Source organism: Agrilus planipennis, unplaced genomic scaffold (assembly GCF_000699045.2).
Source record: "Agrilus planipennis isolate EAB-ADULT unplaced genomic scaffold, Apla_2.0 scaffold254, whole genome shotgun sequence".
Taxonomy (NCBI): Eukaryota; Metazoa; Arthropoda; class Insecta; order Coleoptera; family Buprestidae; genus Agrilus; species Agrilus planipennis.
This window is the reverse complement of record NW_020439068.1, coordinates 110900-124737: the sequence shown is the minus strand read 5'-3', so window position 1 is coordinate 124737 and position 13838 is coordinate 110900. Positions and strand designations below refer to the sequence as shown.

At 36.0% G+C, this 13838-nt stretch overlaps 1 protein-coding gene across 1 annotated transcript in view; it reads right to left on the bottom strand.

The window, feature by feature from the left end:
* LOC108742007 (CUGBP Elav-like family member 4) overlaps window positions 1-13838 on the bottom strand; it is a 309289-nt gene that overhangs the window by 258313 nt on the left and 37138 nt on the right. The gene's annotated exons all lie outside the window — the stretch shown is intronic.

The following is a 13838-nucleotide window of genomic DNA, read 5'->3' as shown; positions in this document are numbered from 1 at the left end:
AAAACACTAATGAATACACTTACAGGAAATGCGAAGACTAGCTCAGGATAGGAAAGAGTGGAGGTGCATGTCCAACCAGTCTAACAAGACTAGCGACGAATGATGATTATTAATTTTTACAAATATATAAAATTATTATAGCTCTTGAGAGAAGATGCAGGAAGGACAATTTCTTCTAAACAACAACAATTAAATTAATCCTGAAAAATATTCCAGACAAACATTTCCTCTCCTTCGCAAATATTATGTATTCGCAGAGGCGTTAGAAAGTTTCCGCTGCTTTACAACTGCATTATAAGTTACTCGGAGTCTTAATAATTCCGAAAATGCATTTCGGGCTTGCTCGTCCCATCATCCAGTCAAAATTTTAGCTAAGAATAAGCCCCGCGTGTGTGTGTGTCGGTGTATACGTGATTACATGCCAGACAACTACGTACAACAAACTGGGGCATTGAAATGATTCATCATTAAATCCTTCCCTCGCGCGCGCAAAATGGCCCATTTTAAAGTTTGGTTGCATTGCAGTATCCCGGCCCCTGCCACATTGGCATTGTAATCAATGGAAGCAAGAGTAATGAGCACCGAGTATAAACTTTAATCTGCAGCGACAAAGGATAGAACGAACGCTGGCTAACTAACGTTTTAATATAGATCGATTTTCTCATAATTGGGTCTGCTTCAACACATTTCTCATTAGCTTCAACTTCAGAACCAACGCACAACACTCAAACAGCCTTTCAACCAATGTTTGGCCACTAAACAGTTCACTGTAGTCATCTCACCGTTTTGATTTCACATCATTCTTCTACAAATTAAAGTAGGCACCTACATATCGCCACAGTTTTATTGACTTTACACCTTTTCACGTATAAAACACACTGGCATTGTTTTACAAATCAGTATACCGAACTCAACATGTCATCTCACCCAGTTGATACCATAGTCCTTATCATTCAATCGAAAGTGCATTTTACCACCATTATTAAGTTTATTTACTTATTATGTACAAAATGACACAGTTTGCAAGAAGTCAAAAAACCACCCCATTTGTACTTCCAATCTTTATCCTGTATTTGAATGTAGATATATCCTGCCATCAAGAAGCAAAAGCAACACTGTCTATAAAATACTAAACATTAACTTGACATCTCATTTTAACAAATTTTAAATACTTAAATTCGCCATATCACTGAAAAGACATCTCGCCATATTTTTGCAGCGTATCATTAACAAGACGTCTTTATTTTGCGACTCAATAAACTTTAATGTCTTCTATTTTTCTTCAAGTTAAATTATAGAATCTCACCAAAGAATCTCGCATTCCATATGACATACGATGAGATATTAAGAAACATATATGCACCAGCCCCTTGTTACACTTCACTACACAATTCGGCTACTTTAGACACATAACACGACTATCTTTTATCACAATTACAAAATCTTTATGTGGGTCCATTAATATAAAGAACATTTCTCGAATGCATCAGAAACCTCCTTGGAATAAACAATCTTTCAATGAACCAGACATACCGTTGCTAGTTCATGATGCGTTTGCACAAAGAGGTTATCCATCTTGCACACTCGAAAGTGCTTGAGGTGGATCTAATCTTTTCACTGCGTCCTCGCGACCATAGAAAGGAATTAATCAATCTTAGGGGCAACATGCGCGGCTCATGGACATAATCCCAGCTTAAAGAATTCATTGGTCAGACGAATCATGTCAGAGACTGATGGCCGGCAGGACGTCAGATGAATTCCTGTGTGATCGAAACACTGTGCTTCAAAATCCTCAACGAACAACAACAAGGATTGTTATTTAGATATATTATACATCTTCTCACAAAATGTAAAGAAAGAAACACTTCAAATCTATGAAGCAATTTAAATTAGAGATACTTAATAATAGATAAATTAGATTGAGTCAAGTAATTTCGGATTAAAACTTATTGGACCATTTAGACATAAGAAACGGTATTGTAATATTAAAGGAAACCGCCTAGTATAGGCGTTTTTGAAAAGTTTATCCATTACGAAACCTTCTTGGATGTAAACCACTGTGTTTTATAAATCTTCTTCGGACAAAGATAAAGGAAAACGAAAGCAACTGCTGTTGGGCATCGCGAAGCTTTACTTAACGAATTGTATGTAATATGGATTGCATGGGCTGGTGATGAATCGATCTCTAACTTAATGTGAAAAGGGAACTATAAATAAGCATTTCCTTTACAACTGTTTAACATAAAATAAACAGGAGCCAAGAAAGACCGCATGCCTCCTTTATTTTACAAAGAAAATTCTATTGATATATATATTTATGTTGTTAAAATTATCAAGGCATATTTAAATATATACAATCACTCTCTCGCAATTTCTCACACAAATTGGCAAGTAGTTTATTTAAATTTATTGCAAATGAAAACATACATTACAAATATGTAATACTTTATGTTTCATGGAACAAAATCCAGGTCCAGGTTGTATTTCATTTTGAGATGTTCCTTTCAGTCATAATGCTGGTTCTGTTGGGCCAATTTTGTTTAATTTTCTTCCGAGTCTCTTTGCATTGCCTGAAAGATGAATATGGCAAAAACAGTTATTCCAATAAAGAACTTCTGTGCAACAGATTCCTCCGGAAATTTAATCTCAATCATTTTGATTTACTACAAAGAACGCATTTCTTACAATTAATTTTAACTTTTACAAAAGCATTTGACAAGTCTATTGATAAATTTCAACGTGACAGATGTATATTATTGTCTAAAAATGACAAGATTAGTTCGGTCTACCCTTTTCTGAGTGAAGATTTAAAAGAAAAGAAATTTGATTCCTTCATTGGTAGTAGTTGTAGCAGTTCTACAGTTCAAGCCCCCATTGGTATTATTAGAAATGCTACGTGCGCATTTTCGTCATATATTCATAGATATTTATCTAATACTCTACTAGCTACGTACATGTACATGCATATAAGTATGTGTATAGGTATCTTTGAGGAGGGAAGATGGTACCTAGTATATGTGCTGATATAAAGAGAATGGTGAAATGCGAAGACGGGAGACAGATAATCCACGGGCGTCGCAATGGGTCGGGCCCTTTTTTCGTCGGTAACCGTGAAATTACCTACCGCGCCAAATTGATGCGCTCCACAGATAAAACGCGAAACCTAATAATGTACGCGACGGCGTCGTCGCTAGCGTCGTCGTCGACATCGGCGTTTCTACCGGCAAAGTCACTTATTCATACGGAGAAGTTCCACGTCTTATCTATAATGGGCTTTGCATTCAAACAAATCGCGAAACGCCGAGAGGAGTAGTTCGTTCAAACGAAAATTGGGTTGAACTGAATTGATACGATAAACAGTAAGTAAGTACGGTAGCACGGTCGGATTTGTTCCAGCAATTTTTACCAGCAACACACCACAAAGTTTTCTACAAAGATTCGTTACAAAAACGTCACATACACTGCTGATAAATAAATAATAAACTATATAAAAGTTAGACTAAAATCGTTGCCCATATTCAAACTCCCTCCCACTAAATCCCTAAAATTTATTCATTGCTTTCACGCCCTAGAGACTTGAGATCATTTACCTCTGGCAAAGCACTATCCATTTACGTATAGATAGACAATTTAGGGCTATTTAGCTCTTACAAAATTTGCACTATTTTATTTAATATTCTCTACATTATAGGAGACGCCAAGGAACTCACTCGCCTCAGGCAAATATAAGGATATTAGCAGGAATGGAGCAGAAATGCCATTATAGATGGGGTGAATGAAGCATCCGATGGGAAGATGGCTGATGCCAATAAAGCGGTGCCTCGATTTTATGGGCAGCGCTTAAGCGTCAGTTAATTGTCAGCAAGTTCCTGACAGGTAAGTTACATTGTATTTGACATATGATGTATGTGCATACATGCAGTATGGATATTCAATAGTGTGGAGGCAGTTTCTACCTCACCATTTTTCCATTGATAGCATCCTTCCACTAATTTATGTTGTGATTCTATGTGTATGATTATTTTGCCTATGTGATCCAAGGAAATCACTTGAACAAGGGCAGACGTACCCGGAATCGAATCGGTGTCCTCCCGAATGTTAAGCGACAGTCTGAACCTCTACGCCAATGGTTCCCAATTTTCCTTTTCTGACTTTTTTTGGCGGAACCCCATCTCGATAATAAAGTAAACTGATACGAATTGAATGTGAAATAAAGAAAAATATGCTGTTGTTACGATTAAGTATAGAATAGTTGCTTTTCCCAGAATTTTGCATATTTTTCATTAGATAATCAGTCCTGAGACTGGTTGGACACGCACCTCCACTCTTTCCTATTCTGAGCTAATCTTCGCATTTCCTCAAAACTAGAACAACCCACATCTTTAACTATTTGCGAACAGTAATCTAATCTAGGCCTACTTCTACTCCTCTTAACTCCTATTTCTGCCTCTAATATGTCTCTGACTAGACTTATTGACTTCCATAGAGTCATCTGTTCTTCTGCTCTTTCTATAACCTTCCCTATCCATGGTATCCCCATTATTCGCCTGTAACACCACATTTCGAACGCTTTTAACCTTTTCTTTTCCGTCGCGCCCACCGTCCAATTTTCGCAGTATCTCGCGGAACCCCTGTGACCCTTCCACGGAACACTACGGTTCCGCGGAACAATATTTTGGAATCGCTGCTCTAGGTCACGCTGATTGATCTCATACTACATACACAGTTAGTTATGACTACGTTTACCCACTTGACTGAAGTAAAACAAACTAACTTACAGTTATCGACGGTAGCTCATACCATATTTTTGATATTCGGAGTGAGTTCGTACAGACTATGTCGATTATGTGAACATAAACTCTCAATAATTCTACAGAAGCGTCAATTCGATCAACATTTCCTTATGAAACGCCTTAATTGAGACTTCCCTAACCGTATTTTACAATTTATGTGTACGAATAAGAAACTATGTTGCACTTCTGGATAATCAAATTAGTTCGATTCAAATGTTTAAGCACTGACTTTGATATAAATGGAGCAGGTCTGAGCTGACGCTTCGAACGGCGAAGTCCCGATTTATGGACTCATCGTTTATTCAAGACTGGTAGCTGGGCGTATGATGTTTGTACAAACGTGTCGCGTTTGTCATTGTATTATAGGTTCCGAATGACAGTTGCTTATCCGTTTCCAATGGAAGACAATACCGGCATGCCTGGAACTTTTCCAATTTGTAAATTGTATTTCTTTTAGCCGCCAACGCCGCACACGCTGCGTCCCCGCTTTCCAGTTCAGTCTCTCGCTTCAAGATGTACGTTTTTCTTCCGTTTGCCGCCCCTGATTGCGCCGCAACATCCAGTTAGTTAGTTAGCATGCCTGTTTTTATCCGGTCAAATGCCGTTTCTCTACTTTACCGTGATTTATGGGACAATCGGAAAACGTTTTTCTATCCAATAAACCATTTTCAACGAACATACACTTACCTAATATTACAAACTGCAGAGCAGAAATGAAACTTAGATATTCTGGTACGAGATGAACCAAAATAAACTTTGTAATTGGTAACCAGCATGTTTTCATGACGAGTAATATATAATATAATAATATTCCGACAACCGNGATCCCTTTTGTACTGAAAATTTTTACAGAACCTTCCTCTTGAAGAACAGATACGAATGTATAGAAAAACAACCCGGAGGGGATTAAGTTAAATTCTAAACGAGTTGATTCCTCATGTTTAATTGTATTGAAACCCTAGGGGTAGAATTTCTTTTCCAGAAAAACCGGAAATATATGAAATTCATTCTAACAATTGTAGTAAGAAATATATTGGACAACCAAAACGTTCTGCACATGTAAGGTTCAAAGGGCATTTAGCTTATGCCAGATTTGGTGGAATTAAAAAATTCAGTAACGCATTCTTATTGAAAATTATAGCATCAATATCGACAATCTTAAATTAGTTAAAGAAATTAGAAACAATTACTTGCTTGACACTTTCGACACTCACTAGACCATAAAATCAGTTAGTGCTTATCATGTTTACCTTAAGTACTCGTGCAGTGTCGTAATTGAGCTTTTTAGTGTGTTCTGTATAATATTGTCTAAATACAAAGTCAAATCAGGTTAAATAACAAATATTTCTTTTGAACGAATTGATACATTTTTCCGAAAGGTGCGCGCCTTTCTATTCTCCAGTCTCATAAATTAAATTCCGTCATATTTTACGAGTTTCATTTAACCCATCCTCGGGATTATCTTCGGGAAATCGGCGGAAAATCATAGGTTTATTGCTTTTCTGCGAGTCTGTAAACAGTGCACACTCTACGTTCCCACTGGACCATTCAGCCAGATTTACTCTTGGACACATTGCATCATTCTTATCCTGCCTGCCATCGGTTTACGACCTCCCAACTATACGAGATAATGAACCGTAAAGATTCGAAAGTAAAAACGTAAGCTAAGGCTTAGGACTTTGTAATATACCTGAATTTACAAACTAACCCCATATGTAATTGCATCAAAACAGCATGACATGGGCTTAGAAAATAAGGTTAAAAGGGGATAGGGAAATTAACGCCTATCTCAATTTCTTCCTCTTCTGCTTCTTCTTCTTAGCATAATAATTTCACATTTTCATTCGAAATGTCTTAGGTAAATAATATTGTAATTGTGGCCAAAATAAGGGTGAAATGTACCGTAATCTGAGTGAAATTAATAATAATACTAATCCTATAAAGGAATATGTGCTAGAGTTGCGTTAAAGGACTTGTAAGGACGTAGAACAAACAGAATAGCTCAAAACCCCAACTCCAAAACACGACACTGTCGTTGTCCAGGACGTGTAAAGAATTATTTGGAAACTAAAAACTGAAGCACTTCAATGCTCGCTAAAATTACGCCTTTGTGGATTATGATTTTATAAGAAGTGCCATTAACGAGAACAAAATGTTACAAAATAATCCCATTAACCGCTAGGCGCCTATTTAACCACATTGCGCATGAAGTTAAAATTCAATCTGTTGTAAAACTATTAACGTTTAATTGATTGAAGTTTGAAGATTTGGATGTTTCACATTTCGAGGTACAGATAGATACGTAGGCAATTTTGTTGCGAACTTACCAAACTAATGCTGACTAATTAACAACTCAAACGTTTTCTTGTACTCACCTGTAACAAATGAAAAATAAAAGTTAACAATTTAAATAAACAATTAATTATTGCAATTATTTAAGTAGTATTTAACTGCGATTTTTTCTTCCGAGTGAACTATTTCTTTAATTCTAATTAATATTATAAATGTTTGTCCTTTATTTGATTGTTTGTTTGTTTGCTACCTTTTCACGCTTTAACTATTTAACCGATCATTATGAAATTTTGTATACATATTATCACGGGTACATAAAGGGACATAGAGTACCTTTTATCCAGAAAAAAATACTGTTCCCGCGGGTTAGAAATATTAGTTTTATATGTTTGTCGATCATCTTTAAAACGTTTTTAGGACATTAACAAATGTTTAAAATATTTCAGCAGCCAAAAGTCGCGTCTAATAGAATAGGTAGCGACATTTTTAAAACTGAACTGAATTGAGTGCCTATCATATATTCGGCTCTGACTGAAACAACCTGCTCCCAGGCTACCACAAAAAATCAAAGCAAATGCATATTTTTATCGCATGTTTGGCACACTACATTAAATTGATGATGAAGTGAATGTGTGCTTTTTGGTTACATGGCAAACGCTGGACATTAATAATGCATAAAATGTTCAGTGAATACAGATATACCTACATATGTAGGTATATACAAGAGTCGCAAAAAGGCATTCGGTACCAATATTCGTTGGAATATTATCATTCGAATAATCAATTTCTTTTTTATTATGTGTAATGGCAATTCAATGTTTCATTTTGAAGGCAAAAGACAGTATAATTTGGAAAACTAAAAACAAAAGCTCTAATTGACAGTAATATTGTTAAATTTTAACAATGTTTTCCGAAGGCTATAGGTACTTTGGCGAAATGTGCACTTTTCTTTCGTCGGTCCTAAGACTGACTGAGATAATCTTCGCATTTGCCTACTCCACCCCTCCTAATTTCCGTTTCTGCCTGTAAGATGTCGCCGACTAGACTTTCATGCCGGCTGTCCTACTAACCTATCCCGCTATTCCTTATTGACTTCTATAAAGTCCTCTGTTTTCCTAATCTTTCTAATACTTTTTCATTTCTACCCTTCTCTATCCACGGTATCCTCATCATTTGCCTGTAACATCACATTTCGAACGCTTCTAACTTTTTTTTTCCGACGTGCTCACTGTCCATGTTTCGCACCCCTACAGCGCCGTGCTCCAAACATACATCATTAACAACCGTTTTCGAAATTTCAAATTAATAGTTTGCGAGCATAGAAGTGACTTCTTTTTACTGAATGCGACTCAACCCTGCAATATCCTCTGCTTTATATCCCTACTACTCCTTCCGTTCTGACTTATTTGATTTCCTAGATACCTAAATCAGCCACTTCTTCTAATTTTTCGTCTCCCATCTTTATATGCGCTCTTTCCCTAACTTTTCTTACCTTGTTAGTACTATTTTCTCAATACCGCATTCATTTTATTTAAAGCTATCTCTAACTTTTCCTTGCTAGATACTAATACTGCTATATCATCGTATACTTTTCTTTGTTCGAGTTTAAATGGTAAAATGCTATTGTTCTTCGTAACATTTTTTTTTCGTCGGTGCCCTTTCAACTTTCAGTACACAACGCGGCCATGTAGACCATAATAACGCCGAGTTTGCCGTATAATTCTCAAATAACTGTCCATGTTCCGGTGTTTTCTACGAAATATGGCTTCTAGGACCGCTTTAGAAGCACTTCAAAGGAACGACCGTTTCATTAGGCGATAAATCCGAAACGATTAAATTAGACATCTTATCGAGAAATTTAGGGGACAAGCGGGACGATTGCATAAAATACCGTGGCATTTCTGTCGAAATTTCAACATCTGAAAATTACCCCGTGACACGCACCGTGCGACAGTGTGGACGCCCTTTTGGTCAAACAATTCTGATAACAAACTGACTCTAACTTATTTATATCTGTCCTTAAGAAATTGGAACAATAACTATAAATCTTTCATCAAACGCCGAAAACGCCGATAAGCATGTCACTAAAATATTTACGTTTTAGATAAAACAGAAATTGAAAAGAGGCATAATATGTCAATAGCATTTGTTTCAATAACAGAATATACTTTTTTTACAATAAAAGAATAAAACGTTATTAAATTCATTAAAAAGTTTAATGAAAAATCTATAGACGTTTGTAGAGTTATAAAAGAGATTTAAAAGCGTTTTCTATTCTTTTGTTGTACCAAAAGAATGATACTTTTATTACCCAAGAATCTGTTTCTTTTATTTACGAAATTCCTTAAGACATTAATCCATTTTAGAAAAGGCTAATGGTGAACTTTTTAAAATTAAAATTAATTTTCTACATGTAAATATTGAATTGCGTATAGTTCAAACATAAACTCTCACCAAACAGTTTTTTGTAACCCCAAGGGTAGTATTCCTTTTCTAGAAAAGCTGGTAAAATATGAATTAATTGTAAAAATCGCAGTAAGAAATATATTGGACAAACTAAACACTCCATACATGTTAGGTTCAAAGAGCATTTCGCTCTGGCAGGTACTGAACCGTTCATTCATTTTGGAAGGTCATTTGTCAATTTGTTCAAATTAGAATTGATTTTAAATGCCGAGGAAGAGTTCATATTTTAAAAAAAATTACCTGATTATGCACAAAATTATATACGTATATGTAAATGTGGTAAAGGTCTAGATGATGACCCCCACCCCCCTCGGGGTAAAAAGTTATGAGGGTTGAAAGTTGATTATTTTGACAATTATCATACACTATAATTCAAATAAAATTTAATAAAAAAATTATTTTCAAGCGGAGTGGAGTGGAGGATCGAAAGAGGGTGGTCAAAACCCGATAACCTAACCTAACCTACCCTACTGATAAAGATATTTAAATAATGTTTTGTATAACTTTCTCTATATTTTTTTTTAGTTTTACCTTTGAATATTGTTTAAGAATGACTATATAAATATTTACATGCCTGGAAATGTATGAAAATTGGCATATTTATTAACATTGAACCCCCATCACTTTTTATGGGGGTAAGACCGCCACGAACTTTTTATGGTACAGTGGTGGGGGAGAGCCCCTCTTTCGATCCCACCCACCCTCACCCTCTTTGGGGTGGGTTAAGGTCATCTGGACCTTTACCGTAGATGTTAATCCCTAAATTGAAGAAGATCGACAATTACAATGTGCGCTTTTTGTGTTAATTGTGCACAATTTGCTTTTAATTTTTTTGGTACTTAGGTACGTTTTCAAACCAAACCCAGTAGATATATTTAATTGAAGCCGACCTACGTTAAAGGGCTATTAAAACGGCACACACTGCAAACCGCGGCTCTAAATTTCATTGAATTGAAATAATAAATTAATCCTGTCGATTATACACACATGTACGTGCAGGAACGGTAGCAGATGTGGGTTTAATAGCATCAGATGTTTAAAAAAAATCGAAAACGATTTCGTAATTTACAGCATCCATCAGACAATGGTTTAAACTACCATCGGTGTCGCTCGGAGACAAGACCATTAATGTAAGTAAAAAGGATATCGTATCTAGTACAAAATTAGTTACAGTGGTTAGGAAATTGTTCACCATTAATCTTTGGTACATCGTCATAAGGGTAAGTACATATATGAGATAAACCCTTGGAGAAAAATTCACATGTGGCAATTTAATTACAATAAAAATGGGCACGCACAGATGATTGCCAAGATGCCAGATACATGCTCTATTTCATATGCTACTATTCTGTTATTTATTTATAAATAAAAGTAAAAATAGTTTTTTATTATAGCTATTAACATATGATCAGCTAGATATTGGAAACAACCGCTTTTTAAATCGCTATCTGAGTTGAGATACTGCAGAATGGTAATAAAATAACTAAACATCTCACAACCAGTTCACTAATGAATACCTCTATTAGTTTTGCATAAGTAAAACAAAAATACTGGGAAGATAATATAGAGAAAAAGCGAATATAAAGATAGGATACGCAAAATTAGAAGAAGTGGCTGATTTTTGGTGTCTAGTAGAAATATAAAGCAGAAGATAGTGCAGGATCCAGTCGCCTTCAATAAAAATAAGTCACTTCTATGCTCGCGAGCGGTTAATTTAGAAATTGCGAAACATGGACGGTGGGCGCGGCGGAAAGTAAATAAAAAATAGGCGAGATAGGTTGATATGATACCTTCTCAGACATGAAGGTCTAGTCAGAGACATATTAGAGGCAGGTACAGGAGTTAGTAGGGCTAGAGGTAGACTTAGGTTAGATTACTGTTCGCAAATAGTTAAGGATGTGGGTTGTTCTAGTTTTAGGGAAATTCGAAGATTATATCAGGATAGGAAGGAGTGGAGGTACGTGTCTAATCAGTCTTAGTTAGGACTGACGACCTTATGATGATGATGATGAAGTTTGAAATGTGGTGTTACAGGCGAATGATGAGGATACCGTGGATAGAAAAGGTCAGGATTGAAGAGGTACTAGAAAGAATTGATAATAGAGCAGAGGATTCTGTGGAGATCAATAAGAAATAGGCGAGATAAATTAATAGCATACCTTCTCAGGCATGAAGCGCTAGAGTAGATTACTGTTCACACATAGTTAAGGTTATTGGGATGAAATAGTTTTAGGGAAATGCGAAGACTAGCTCAGGATAGGAAAGAGTGGAGGTGCATGTCCAACCAGTCTAACAAGACTAGCGACGAATGATGATTATTAATTTTTACAAATATATAAAATTATTATAGCTCTTGAGAGAAGATGCAGGAAGGACAATTTCTTCTAAACAACAACAATTAAATTAATCCTGAAAAATATTCCAGACAAACATTTCCTCTCCTTCGCAAATATTATGTATTCGCAGAGGCGTTAGAAAGTTTCCGCTGCTTTACAACTGCATTATAAGTTACTCGGAGTCTTAATAATTCCGAAAATGCATTTCGGGCTTGCTCGTCCCATCATCCAGTCAAAATTTTAGCTAAGAATAAGCCCCGCGTGTGTGTGTGTCGGTGTATACGTGATTACATGCCAGACAACTACGTACAACAAACTGGGGCATTGAAATGATTCATCATTAAATCCTTCCCTCGCGCGCGCAAAATGGCCCATTTTAAAGTTTGGTTGCATTGCAGTATCCCGGCCCCTGCCACATTGGCATTGTAATCAATGGAAGCAAGAGTAATGAGCACCGAGTATAAACTTTAATCTGCAGCGACAAAGGATAGAACGAACGCTGGCTAACTAACGTTTTAATATAGATCGATTTTCTCATAATTGGGTCTGCTTCAACACATTTCTCATTAGCTTCAACTTCAGAACCAACGCACAACACTCAAACAGCCTTTCAACCAATGTTTGGCCACTAAACAGTTCACTGTAGTCATCTCACCGTTTTGATTTCACATCATTCTTCTACAAATTAAAGTAGGCACCTACATATCGCCACAGTTTTATTGACTTTACACCTTTTCACGTATAAAACACACTGGCATTGTTTTACAAATCAGTATACCGAACTCAACATGTCATCTCACCCAGTTGATACCATAGTCCTTATCATTCAATCGAAAGTGCATTTTACCACCATTATTAAGTTTATTTACTTATTATGTACAAAATGACACAGTTTGCAAGAAGTCAAAAAACCACCCCATTTGTACTTCCAATCTTTATCCTGTATTTGAATGTAGATATATCCTGCCATCAAGAAGCAAAAGCAACACTGTCTATAAAATACTAAACATTAACTTGACATCTCATTTTAACAAATTTTAAATACTTAAATTCGCCATATCACTGAAAAGACATCTCGCCATATTTTTGCAGCGTATCATTAACAAGACGTCTTTATTTTGCGACTCAATAAACTTTAATGTCTTCTATTTTTCTTCAAGTTAAATTATAGAATCTCACCAAAGAATCTCGCATTCCATATGACATACGATGAGATATTAAGAAACATATATGCACCAGCCCCTTGTTACACTTCACTACACAATTCGGCTACTTTAGACACATAACACGACTATCTTTTATCACAATTACAAAATCTTTATGTGGGTCCATTAATATAAAGAACATTTCTCGAATGCATCAGAAACCTCCTTGGAATAAACAATCTTTCAATGAACCAGACATACCGTTGCTAGTTCATGATGCGTTTGCACAAAGAGGTTATCCATCTTGCACACTCGAAAGTGCTTGAGGTGGATCTAATCTTTTCACTGCGTCCTCGCGACCATAGAAAGGAATTAATCAATCTTAGGGGCAACATGCGCGGCTCATGGACATAATCCCAGCTTAAAGAATTCATTGGTCAGACGAATCATGTCAGAGACTGATGGCCGGCAGGACGTCAGATGAATTCCTGTGTGATCGAAACACTGTGCTTCAAAATCCTCAACGAACAACAACAAGGATTGTTATTTAGATATATTATACATCTTCTCACAAAATGTAAAGAAAGAAACACTTCAAATCTATGAAGCAATTTAAATTAGAGATACTTAATAATAGATAAATTAGATTGAGTCAAGTAATTTCGGATTAAAACTTATTGGACCATTTAGACATAAGAAACGGTATTGTAATATTAAAGGAAACCGCCTAGTATAGGCGTTTTTGAAAAGTTTATCCATTACGAAACCTTCTTGGATGTAAACCACTGTGTTTTATAAATCTTCTT